General features: G+C 39.3%; 1 pseudogene; it reads left to right on the forward strand.

The window, feature by feature from the left end:
* Nucleotides 1-1,897: 1,897 nt before the first annotated feature.
* On the forward strand, nucleotides 1,898-2,980 carry LOC132839814 (uncharacterized; annotated as a pseudogene).
* Nucleotides 2,981-13,738: the final 10,758 nt, after the last annotated feature.

Genomic DNA, 13,738 nt, shown 5'->3' on the forward strand with positions numbered 1-13,738 from the left:
GTTTCACACCTGAGACAGAAATGAGTTTGCATGAATAATTGATTTGAAAAAAGGCAAGAAGCTTACGAGGACGACCTGTAGGAGGTGGTGTGAGTTCGGTTGCAGTGAAACCGTGTCGTGATTCCAGTGAATGTGAACACAACTCGTACTCGAGTCTGCACTTCTTCAGGAAGTAAAGTAAACTGCGTGTGTTTGAGTCGATGACAACATCATTTGTTTCCACAACATGCATGTAGCAGTAACAGTCAGGCAGCTTATTCTCTTGGTTGCACAATTCCACTCGACTACAAACTGTTGTAGAAAGGACATTATTTCCTGTCCAATGTCACCCAAATGAGGATGAGGTTCACTTCTGAGTCTGGTTCCTCTCAAGGTTTCTTCCTCATACCATCTCAGGGAGTTTTTCCTCACCACCATCACCTCAAGCTTCTCATTAGAGATAGATGCTAGAGATAAATAGTAATTTAAGTTTAAACTTGTCAATTCTTATAAGCTCTACACAATGAATTAAAAAAAATAATTATTCACATATAGGGAGATGAAAACAGGCAGAGGCAGTAAAAACTCCCAAGCATGTAGATGTATAATAGTAAATAAACAAAAAATATGGTGAGTGGCATTGTGTCCTCTATGCACTTTGTGATGACGTAAGTGTCCATGGCCGATGTGTCCAGTGTGAAAACCAGCTGAATTGCTTGTGTGCATAAATGAATTTTTTAATACATTTGTATGTCATAGCTCAAGGCAAGTTTCAAGGCAAATCATACATTTTCAGTGTCTATTAATGCACTTATTATAATGCATTACATTTTACTCCCATATGATCATTTGCTCTTGCGTGACCGTTTTTAGCAGTGCTGAAGATACAGGAAGGCCTGGGTGGGCCCACACCCACACATTTGGAGGCCTTTCCCACCCAAAAAAGTCATGTTATTTTTATTCACATAAAATAAAACCGTTCTCCTTCTCTAGAAGTTGCCACTTTAAGAAGATACATTGAATGGCTTCACTGGGCAACTGCTGAATTTTTTTCTTTTTGGAGACTCTGCTTTATGGTAAAAACTGCCAATTACAACTGCCATTTAATATAAGATCTTTTGCGTTACTGCTAGCATTTGAGATTTTGTTTCCAATACTTGCCCACCCTTTTGGACCACTGTTAAATTTCTGGCCTCACCACTGGTCTATGCTACCAAACTATAGATCCAAATAAAGTGTTAAGAAAAGTTACTGAAGAATTCATTGGGGATTAGTGTTTGCAGCAAGTATAAAATGCTCCTCTGTTTCATACACATGAAGTTTAAAGACTTCCAAAAATATGGCTCCTCTGATATGACAATATTTTATGAATTATGATTTTGTGGCTTCATCATGTAGGATTTCCTTTTCACTGAAGTGGGCAGGAGTAGCAGAAGTTGGCAGTGAGACCTCTGTAGTTAAGAACAATTCTCCTCAGTCTCTGTGGTTCATCATATTTAGCTAAGTAGCAAGCAGAGTGGAGTCCCAGTCCTCATGCCCAGTGATTCCTGCCTCCTGCCCAGTGTTCTCAGAATGAGCTCCAGATCCTGGAATTTACATCCTATACCGTCTGGATACTGGCACAAAGCTGCCTTTCTTTCCTACATATATATTCAAATCAGATGCCCTCAGTTACCCACAACAACCTTTCCGCAAAAACATTGTCTGTATATTTCTGTCCCTGTCATTATTTTTGTGCAGTAAATTTTCAATTCATCTTTCAATCCAAGTTTAGTTTATAAATTTACAACCTCCAAGACCCCAACCAGTCTGGCTTTAAAGCAGCTCATTCCACAGAGACAGCCCTTTTAGATGTCTCTGAGAAACTACATGCTGCTAGATGCTGCTCTCATCCGTCCTTATCCTCCTTGACCTTTCAGCAGCGTTTGATACGGTCAACCATAAGACTCTCTTAGCCACCCTCAGGAGTCTTGGGATTTGCGGATCAGCTTGGGAATGGTTGGCTTCCTACCTGGAAGGACGTTCATATCAGGTAACATAGAGGGGAGTGACATCTGCTCCACGCAGACTCTCCACTGGCGTCCCACAAGGCTCAGTACTTGGTCCTCTTCTTTTCTCCCTGTATACTCACTCTCTTGGTGAAGTTATTTCCTCACATGGGTTCTCTTACCACTGCTATGCTGATGATACACAACTTATCTTCTCTTTCCCACCCTCAGAAACCACAGCTTCTGACCGGATCTCTGCATGTCTGGCAGAAATTTCATCATGGATGACTGCTCATCAGTTAAAGCTTAATCCTAGCAAAACTGAGCTGCTCTTCATCCCAGGTGATTCATCCCCAGGTCATGATCTTGCTATATCCTTTCACAACGATCTGATCTCCCCTTCAGCCACAGCTCGCAACCTTGGGGTAACCATGGACAATCAACTGTCCTTTTCCTCTCATGTTGCTAATGTGACTCGCTCATGTCGGTTTCTTCTCTACAACATTAGAAGGATTCGGCCATTTCTGTCCACACAGGCTGCTCAGGTACTTGTTCAGTCTCTTGTCATTTCTAGACTGGATTACTGCAATGCACTGCTGGCAGGTCTCCCTATGAACGCAATCCGTCCTCTGCAAATGATCCAAAATGCAGCTGCCCGGCTTGTTTTCAACCTGCCAAAGTTCTCACACACCACCCCGCTGCTGCGATCCCTCCACTGGCTTCCGGTAGCTGCACGCATCAGATTCAAAACACTGATGCTGGCCTACAAAGCCAAAAATGGACCAGCTCCCTCTTACCTCAAAGCCCTCATCACTCCTCACACTGCACCCCGCACCCTCTGATCTACCAGCACTGCTCGACTGGTTCCACCATCTCTCAGGGTAAGAGGCAAGTATACTACAAGACTCTTCTCTGTACTGGCACCAAGGTGGTGGAATGAACTTCCCCTAGAGGTCCGGACAGCTGAGTCACTGGATATTTTCAAGCGGCGGTTGAAGACCTACTTATTCAGGAAACACTTCAACTAGCACTTCTTTCCTTATCTTTCGCATTTAAATAAATAAAAAAAAAAAAACCTTTGACACTTTTTCATTGTAACTTTGAACAAATGTTTTAAACTCATGGTATCTTAAGTATGTATCTTAGTGAGCCAGCATTAATGTATTCAATGTTAGAGATTTAAGCACTTATGTACGTTGCTCTGGATAAGGGCGTCTGCCAAATGCTGTAAATGTAAATGTAAAATGTAAATGTAAATTTGATTTGGAGGCCGAAACAATTTAGTTAACTTTAAGTCAATCTAAATCTATCTATTAAACTGTAAATGATTGATGATTGCAGTAAAAACAGAGGTAGTGCTGGACTATACAGATGGGACTAGCATTTCTTTCTCCTCCCTTATGCAGTTACTTCTTCTTTACTCTCTCTAGCTGCAGGTGCTGTGTTTTCCTTTCCCTCTAATACACGCTCTTCTCGGATCTCCATTGAGGAGAAATGCAGGTGAGCTTCACTCACCTAAAATATGATACTTCACACCTGCTAGCTGGCTGATTAGCTCCCGTTTTGGCACGCTTGGAGGCAAGGCTGTCTGTAATTACACTATAGGCAGATTATCTGTGTGTGTGTATGTGTGTGCGTGTGTGTAGGAATAATTACGGAGACTGTGTGTGTGTGTGTGTGTGTGTGTGTGTGTGTGTGTGTGTGTGTGCGCGTGTGTGTGCCTGGAAGCGCTGGTGTGTGTGCATGTGTGTTAGCTGTAATTACAGTGCTTTATGGCTGCATGGTGATCATGTGTCAGAAGGGCGAGGCATGGAGTAATTACCGTGTGAGAAACCCACACACTGATACAACCCGTCCGCTTGCACTGTGTCAGTGTTAGAGAAGCATTTGGTATTTAACATCTTTTGTCTCCTTAAGACTGAACAAGAGAGAAAAAAAGGCAGGTGGCCAAAGAATGTGCACAACACCCCCATATATATATTGCATTAATGACTCATATGGCACAATGAGCTACTAATTGTTCAGACAAAACATACACGTACACAAACACAAAGAAATTATTTATACAGAATAAGCGTGAGATGCCAGAGTTAAATTTTTGTATCTATTCTTTAATTCCCATATTGGTCTTTAAAGCGATTCTCAACTCTCAGCATGTTTGTTTAAATATTCTGGGTTACAAATACTGTAGGTTTAGCAGTCATAGCTTATCTCACACCTCATTTCATTCATTTTCAGTAAGCACATTATCCAGGTCACCATGTCAGGGTCGCTGCAGATCTCTATCCCAAAAACACACACTCACACCTAGGACAAATTAGGAAAGCCAATCCACCTACTGATAATACTGTATGTTTTTTTGGAAGTTGTAAGAAAACAGAAGAACCCAAAGAGATCATGGGAGTAAACTGAGCTAGGACAAGGATCACTGCTGTACCACCATATCATTCTCTCCCTGTTGTCATCACAGCTGTAAGAAATCTAGAGAAATGTTTCTTCTTCATAATTGCAACAAATTTCTGCTTGGTTCACATTCGAACTGTCCCACATACTGCAAAATTAAGAGGAAACATTCAGGCATTTCGGCTTTTTGCATGACGAAAGATGATCAGCGTACGACTCACTTTCATTCTTATTGTTCATTGGTCATCATAATACATTGAGTTGCTGCTATTGTTTGTACCATTAGTGTTGAGCTAATCTTTTAATGAGCCACCAATCCCAAAACTCTCAGCATTTTTTTCTACACCCTGTTAAGATGATGATGATGTTAACGATGATAGGCAATGATGGATTTATTACTCAGGCAGATTGGCCCCACTGGGGCCTTCAGGAAGTAGTCATCTATTCATGAAGCACCAAGCAACCGTTTGTTTCCCGTTAAGAGGAAGCGTTAGAGTTTGCGGCTCCTCGGAGGATGACACTTAGAAAAGCGATAATACTCAAAGCTCCCTAAGGTGCGGTTAAAAAATAACTCATTGACGTAAATGTTGAATTAAATACAACAGTTGCGCAAGTTGCTGTGCTAATCTTAGCTTTGACAGATGATGAAAATAAAAAAAATACATAACAAGATCTATACACATTACTGCTGTATATGTAATAATGCTTCTTATTTGAATTAAATGCATTTAAAGCTTTTTAACAACACATTGCCATAGAAATCTGGATGTAGATTCACAGATATATTTTACTCTTTAATAACCAAGCCAGAGATGTCATATATAAAAAAAACTGTGTACTTTTCTTGCTTTATCTCCTCTTAACAGAGTTTTAGATTTAGACTTGATGGTCTTCATGGCTCTGGATAAGGGCATCGACCAAATGGTATAAAGGTAAAATGTAAATGTGGATGACGGATAAAACAGACAAGATAAAAGAGCAGAAAAAATCTTAAGAGAGCTCTAAAGGTAACTCCTCCTCTGTTGGATGACACCAGAGAGCTCGATAATGTTACTCCTCTACAATTGTATACTATATGGTCAAACAGTATAGATAAAAGGATGTTTAGTCATTTTTTTGAGTAAGGCCATCCACATAAATTTGTCTAGTGTTTATAATTTATTTGTGTGTGTCTGTGTGTGTTTTGATAGTTCGACATAGAAAGCATATCAGGCCTTAATTCAGGGACGTGTTACATTCCCTTCTTTCTCCTTCTTCCTTGCACACCCTCAATAACTGGTCCACTGGGGGCCAATTATCTCATTCAGCATGCCTAGTCAAACTCCTCTCTTTGTAGCACTAGCAAGAGAGAGAGAGAGAGAGAGAGAGAGAGAGAGAGAGAGAGAGAGAGAGAGAGAGAGAGAGAGAGAGAGAGAAAGGGGAAGAAAAGGAAGGACAGAATGTGGAAGTAAAATCTTATCACAGCGTTCAGAAATATCACCTCATCAGTCTTTCAGGTCTCATTTCTTACTTACTTGTTTATAGTCTTTTGAAGATAGAAATAGAAAGAGACAAATGTATTCATAGTTCCCAAAGATCAAATTGCTTGACCATACTGTATAAAGCATATGTTTGTCATTTAATAACATCCACTATTTATGTTGTACAAGTCAAAGGTAGTGATCTATAATAATATCCATTCGACAAATGTACGGTATTGATAATATATAATATTACATGATGAACACACATGCTGTTCCAAATCAAACAGGCAGAAAGAGAAGGCTTGCAGTCGATATGAACTGCCCCATGTCTCCTTCACATTACAAAGTATTTACATTTAAGGGTTAACCTGCAGGAAAACACTAGTCTTCACTAGCAAACAAGCAACAGTGTGAGTTTGTATATTAGATAAAGTTTATGCATGTGTGCCAGCCTGCTTGTTTGTATAAAACATTTAAATACTCTGTCTGGCTTGGAGATTGCTCTCGGGTCATTGTATATGTAGACATTGTGACCCGCTGTTCTAAAGGTAGCTTCTGTAAATTGGACTAATTAACAAAGTAAACACCATCGATATCACACACTCCCCTAATGAACCGAGTTGTTTTGAGGTCATACAATTCCATAAGAAGCGAGTCTGTGCAGGGCTGTGTTTTATATTTGGCATTTGAATGAATATGTCATTGTATTTTGTTAGTGAGTGAAAAAATACAACGTCCTGAGTCATATAACAGTCCAGTGTTACAGCACATTCAGTACAGAGCAGAAACGTCGGCTAAAGTTTACTACCCCATTTTACAGGAATAAAACACAAAGGCTCCTATTTTTTTAGTTAAAAATATGGCACAGATCCACAGTATTTGCATAAACTGGTGTAACCGACATGTTTCTGGTAATTTTCTGACTTGTAATAATAAATAATAAATACTTCAGGCAATAATTTGCCAAAGAGCCATGTAAGATTTTTGTGAACTTTGCTTATATTGGCCAATTCCTTGTCTTTATGATTAAAGCACATTAACTGATAAAATAATTCAGTCAGTAGTGTATAGTTTGTACTGTAGTTGGGTGAAGTAGCCTACTTAGGCTGAAGTAGGGTGACATAAAAAAACATTCATCCCTAAAACATGGAACTGCAGTTGGAAGTAATTACAAGAAATTGAGCAGTTGCATCCTGTGATGCACCAATGACTCATGGGGTGATTTCTCATGCTTCTGGCCAATGTTACCAGGATTGGCTTTAGATCCACAGCCACTCTGATTAGGATAAAGAGGTTCTCTAGATCTTCGAAGTTAGACCTTCTGAAATATAACAAGACAAGGTCTAGGCAAGCAGCAGGATAAACACAATTTTAAACCAGCTTCATGATCATGTCTTACCTCCTGTTCCATCAAATACCCATTCATTTTAAACCACTAAGCAGCAGCGTAGTGAGCACAGAGAAAAAAATATGTGTAAAACCAATCAAGATAGCAATATAACAGTGATATAGCACCACAATCTATCTGTGCACAATGCATTCAGATATGTAGTTTGTACAATGTTTAAACCAAATTAAATTTATTTATTTTAATAGATAGATAGATAGATAGATAGATAGATAGATAGATAGATAGATAGATAGATAGATAGATAGATAGATAGATAAATAAATAGTGTGACTCTGGACTATAGCTGGTTGTGCCATCATTGTGAATCAAAACTTTTTAGAAAGGGGAAATTGCCTGTTACCCTAATGGAATAATAACAACTAACATAGTTTTTATTATTGCCAGAAAATTGAGTAATTTCTACAGTATGCAAAATAAAGCCATGGAGATATCAATAGTATACATGCATCTTCTGCATACATTATATAATAATAAAATGTATACAGATGGGCTGTTTGTTTAATATAAAGTCAGGCTGGAGAAAAGTCCATGAATAGAAATGAGTTGAGCCACAAAACTATCAGCCAAAACTAAATCAAAACTTAAGAAGTTCAAGGTCAAGTCAGGATCAAGTCCAAAAGAACGAAAGAAAAAACTAAGATCAAGGCCAAAAAACATCAAATCCCTTTTCCACCTAAACCTTTGCTATACTTTATTTATTAATTGCACCAATTCAATTCAGTTTTGTTTATATAGAGCTTTTAACTGGATTTTTTCACAAAGCAGCTTTTACCAAAATCCAGATATAAGATTCAATTTATCACAAGTGGAAGAAACCTTGAGACGAACCAGATTCAATAGGTAAGCATCTTCATCTGGGAGACACTGAAAAGTGCATTTATAAATCCTTTCTCTTCTCTTTTATATCTGTTTACTAGAAAGTCAACGTAGTATGAAGTGGGTTAAAAGAAAATTTAAGGAAGAGCATTCACAGTGAACCCATGGTGATCTGCAGGCTAACCTTACAGGACCAGTAACAACTGATTTTCAGGTGAATGAGGCCCAGAGAAGATGTGGGGCAGCAGAATGAATTAGCAGGTCTGGATAACAGGATACAAGAGAGAGCTATTATAGAAAAAGTCTTTACTGTGGGACAATGGTGGCTCAAGCAGTTAAGGCTCTGGGTTGATGAGTTGGAGGCTCAGGGTTCAAGCCTCAGTGCTGCCACTATTGGGCCCTTGAGCAAGGCCCTTATCCCTCTCTGCTCCAGGGGTGCAGACTCTACACTCTGACCCCAACCTCCAAACTTGGGATATGTGATGAACAAACTTCACTGAGGATTTGTGTCCAAGCCATATTCATATTATGAATGCTGTAGTGTGCTGAAGTCATATTTCTGGTTCTAGTAAGGACCCAGATGGTGCATCCCAGAATAACTGGAGCTGGTTTCTAAAAGAAATTCAGAAGAATCATTTCAGACCCTACGCATCCTGTCCACAAGTTCTGGGAGCACCAGAACATCTAGACACAAGAGCACGTTCTTCCCATAGGCCATCTCCCTCAAGAACAGAGGGATTTTAGATTTACTGCATCTAAAAACCCTCTTAACGCCATTTTCCACTGTATATACTCTTACATGCAATATAAATTCACTCATTTATTTTATTACCTTTACACGTCCCATTGTAGACCAACACATTGTATTCCCCTGCTGCATAGCTGTACATAGTACAGTACCTGTACCATGTTTGTTCTACTTTAAGCTTTATTGTATCTTCCGTATATTTCTGTTTCTAAATTCTTATTATTAGTCTTTCTGTCATATTGTGTATATACACGATGCTTTAGATGTTCCAAATCAAATTTGTTTTGTGTGTGAGCACAATTCACTATAAAGGGTCATCTTCGAAAGCACAAACGCATGTGGTAGGCTTTTGCCTCATGTAGTAACATATGTCTTTTCTTAGTAATATTTCTGATCTAAAATAAAAGGCTATAGTGGTAACATTATCTACATGAGCTATCAAATGAGAGACTGGTGTCAATAATCACACCAAGGTCTTTTACTAAGGCCGTCCTAAATTATCATGTAATCAAAAATCTTGCTTGTGGCTACATCTTGTCCTAGAAGAAGTATTTCTGTCTAGTCAGAAGTAAGTAGGAGGAAGTTAAGAAACATCTACTAAATCTATAGTCTGTTACACATTCTTTAGCATGGCAATGTAATAGAATAATAGAACTAAAAGAATGTTTACAAATGATGTTTCCCAGATGCAGCATATACAGTACAATAATAAGTCTGACGTCTGTAGATGTGACGTGTAAAAGTCACTTTACATATACAAACTAATAACAATTTCTTTCTAGTCTTACAATTTCTGATATCAAAAGCTGCACTAAGGTCATAGAGCCCCAGCCAATTAGGGGTGAGTCGTGGATCATTTACAATTTTAACTAATGCAATGAAGCCTAATGACAGATTTCATGATTTAATTCCTGTGCAATAACCAATATTTAAACTGTTCTACAAAAGGAAGTTGCTTTTCTTCAAATGTTGTACATGGAAACAGGCAACATACAAAGACCAAGACCAGATTTAGTGAAGACAATGCCCAAGACCAAGGTTATACTTTCAAATGTGGGACAGATGGAAGAATACAATGACAAAATTATATTAATTTATACCGAGTCATATCGGCCAACAGTTAGTGAACTTAAGTAATTTGTCTGAATTGTACAGTGATTTCATTCACTCACTCATCTTCTACCGCTTATCCGAACTTCCTCGGGTCACAGGGAGCCTGTGCCTATCTCAGGCGTCATTGGGCATCAAGGCAGGATACACCCTGGACGGAGTGCCAACCCATCGCAGGGCACACACACACACACACTCATTCACTCACACAATCACACACTAGGGACAATTTTCCAGAGATGCCAATCAACCTACCATGCATGTCTTTGGACTGGGGGAGGAAACCGGAGTACCCGGAGGAAACCCCCAAGGCACGGGGAGAACATGCAAACTCCACACACACAAGGTGGAGGCGGGAATCGAACCCTGACCCTGGAGGTGTGAGGCGAACGTGCTAACCACTAAGCCACCGTGCCCCCTGTACAGTGATTTATTAACTCTAAAATAAACCTGTCTGTTAGCTAAAATATTTGATTACATATCCAAAAGCATTTGGCAGATGTCTTTATCAAGAGCAACAAACAAATGTGCTTTGAAGTCTCTATCAGTAAATACATTAACACTAGTTCACACAGACCTTGAATACCAGCAAATGTCAGGAGCTTTTTTTTTCTTTCAGATAGTACACAAAAGTCAGAATCCTACCAGAAGAGAATTCATTCGAGATAAAGAGCTAAAGCACAATATTGCTCCAGCACCTTTCTTTCATCTTTGAAATATTGACAAGATGAGAAATATGCTCTTAATATGGGATGTAAAGTCACCTCATGCATTTCTGTCCTCTAAATTAAATTACAGTAATGCACTTCTAGCTGATAGCTCCACCGAATCCATCAAGAAACAGCAATTAATCCAGAATGCAGCAGCTAGGCTTCTAAAATGAACTAGGTTTGATAAACACTACAAAATTGTGTTCAAAAGCTGCTGGTTTCTCAGGGATCCCATGACTCTGCCTCCCAGTTCAAATTCAAATTCAATTTATTTGTATAGAGCTTTTAAACGTTTCCATTGTCTCAAAGTAATTTTACAGAAGTATGGAAACAGAAGAGAGGAAAAAACAAGAAATACATTTATAATAATAATAATAATAATAATAATAATAATAATAATAATAATAAGAAGAAGAAGAAGAAGAAGAAGAAGAAGAAGAAGAAGAAAAATAACAATAAAAATAAATTAATTAATATATACAATTAAAGATTAAAATTAATTAAAAAAATATTAAATTAAAATATATATCTATATATCTATCCCTATCCCTAATGAACTAGCCAGAGGAGACAGCGGTTAGGAAAAACTCCCTGAGATGATAAGAGGAAGAAACCTTTAGAGGAACCAGTCTCAGAAGGGAACCTCACAGTCATTTAGGTGACACGCTACAGTAAATAATTTAAATGTAAATAATGTCTTTTCTACAACCGAGAGCTCCTGAGGAACTAATGGATCATCGTAAACTCTGAGTTCCGCACAGACCTGATCGCTGATAAAGACCAGACCATACAGCTGACTGACACAACATTGGTTCAAAGAAGGCATGACAGTCTCTGGGCGGCTCCATCCACAACAATCCCATGAGACACTGGCTGACCATGCAAGACCATGCAATCACTGGCAAGATGACCACTGGGTGACGAGACTCAAACCAGGGGTAGAACATCAGGATTGACGAAGTAGCTCCGTAAGAAGAGACGATCAGGCTAGGAACTCGGAACACAGGGAGGCATATATAGCTCGACAGAGAGAGATAGTGAGAAAGAGGAGAAAAATTGTTAATTATGGTTGTAATCAGGTGATGGACAATGTAAATTATGTGCAAAGTGCAGACAGGGACTTCGGCAAGACTAGCTATGACAGCATAACTAAAAGGCTAGAACCAGAAGGTGACACAGACATGAGGGCTTCCTGGGATGGAATGAATCATAAAAAACAAAAGATCACTCAGGTACTGTGGCGTGAGACCATTAAGTACTTTATAGCTTAGTAATAGTATTTTATTATCAATGTGAAACTTGACTGGAAGCCATTCCAATGAGGATAGGATAGGGGTGATATGTTCATATCTTCTGGTTCTAGTTAGGACACTAGTTGTTGCGTTCTGGACTAACTGGAGCTTGTTTATTCTCCTACTGGAACATCCAGACAGTTCTCTTCTATTATTTTATGCTGCACTTTTTATGCCAGCATGAACACTGGCAGTATTCTTGGGTTCAGATCATCTGTTTTATGCACATGTTACCCCACTTTAATATAGGGTTTTGATGTCATTGTCTTAGATCTCACAGCAATCCAATCACTGGGTACCTGTCCTGAAGCACACAGGTTCTTGACCTCGTCCAGATCTTCAGTGAATGACTACTGTCTATAATCTCCTTCACTTAGTAGTTAAACCTACAGTTAAAATTTTACTGACACCAGTCATTAGCCTCAGGGATATGGGCGAATTTTATAGGAACAAGGGGTACAGGTGTTCCTAATAAAGTGGCCTGTAAGTGCATATACACTAGTATTGCATAAACCTCAGAGAAATGACACTTCTTCAGACAGTAGACATAAACAAGTTAAAAAAAATTACATTTACATTTCTAGAGCGTATCTATGAGAGGCGAGCCCTTCTGATGCTGTAATAAACTCTGACAGAATTCAGGTACTTTTTTTTTCTGTCATGTTTCCAGTGACTCACATGTGTTTCTACTGGTGAGTAAAGGAGGATCGTTATATACATTTACTGGAATGACGATGAGAAATCTGTGTGTGAGAATATTCACATCTGTCTGATTGTTTTTCTTACTCAAGTAAACTCAAGGAACACTTCTGAACCCAGGGTCACAGAGAGAGAGAGAGAGAGAGAGAGAGAGAGAGAGAGAGAGAGAGAGAGAGAGAGAGAGAGAGAGAGTGAGATAGAGAGAGAGAGTGTGAGTGAGAGAGAGAGAGAGAGAGAGAGAGAGAGAGAGAGAGAAAGAGATAGAGAGAGACAGAGAGAGAAAGAGAGAGACACAGAGAGAGAGAGTGAGAAAGAGAGAGAGAGTGTGAGTGAGTGAGAGAGAGAGAGAGAGAGACAGAGAGAGAGAGAGAGAGACAGAGAAAGAGAGAGAGAGTGTGAGTGAGTGAGAGAGAGACAGAGAGAGCGAGAGTGAGAGAGAGACAGAGAGAGAAAGAGAGAGACACACAGAGAGAGCGTGTGTGTGAGAGAGAGAGAGTGAGAGAGAGAGAGAGAGAGAGAGAGAGAGAGAGAGAGAGAGAGTGTGTGTGAGAGAGAGAGAGAGAGAGAGAGAGAGTGTGTGTGTGTGAGAGAGAGAAAGACAGAGAGAGAGTGTGTGTTTGAGAGAGAGAGAGAGAGAGAGAGAGAGAGAGAGAGAGAGAGAGAGAGAGATGACAGATTACAGATTACAGAGATGACAGAGTAATAAACATCCCTCTGAATATCCCTGCTAACAGACACATCTTACATGCTGGTGTAGACAAAGGCTGTCTCACTCTTCCCTGAATTCTAGACCTTTAACTGCTGTCTCATCACCAGTTGCTGTTTGCTGGAGAAATGGGGTGGCTGGACAATTATTCATCAGTGACATCATCAGTCAGTGTTAGTTACAGGCTATACAATGACTGCAAGTAGGTGGCTCTGCATACTGGTTAAGATTTGTGAAGTGTGGAACTTTAAAGCTGCTTCTTATATCGGTGTAAATTATGTAAAATCAAAGCGTTTCTTTTTTGTGACTTATTCTGTGGTTTATTTTTTTTCTGGGGATCAAATATCCTCTCTGTGACAGTAAAAAAGACATTTCTGAGCTGTAACTGCTGAATATTCATGGGTAGAAAATGC

The sequence above is a fragment of the Tachysurus vachellii genome, chromosome 24 (genome assembly GCF_030014155.1).
Source record: "Tachysurus vachellii isolate PV-2020 chromosome 24, HZAU_Pvac_v1, whole genome shotgun sequence".
NCBI lineage: Eukaryota > Metazoa > Chordata > Actinopteri > Siluriformes > Bagridae > Tachysurus > Tachysurus vachellii.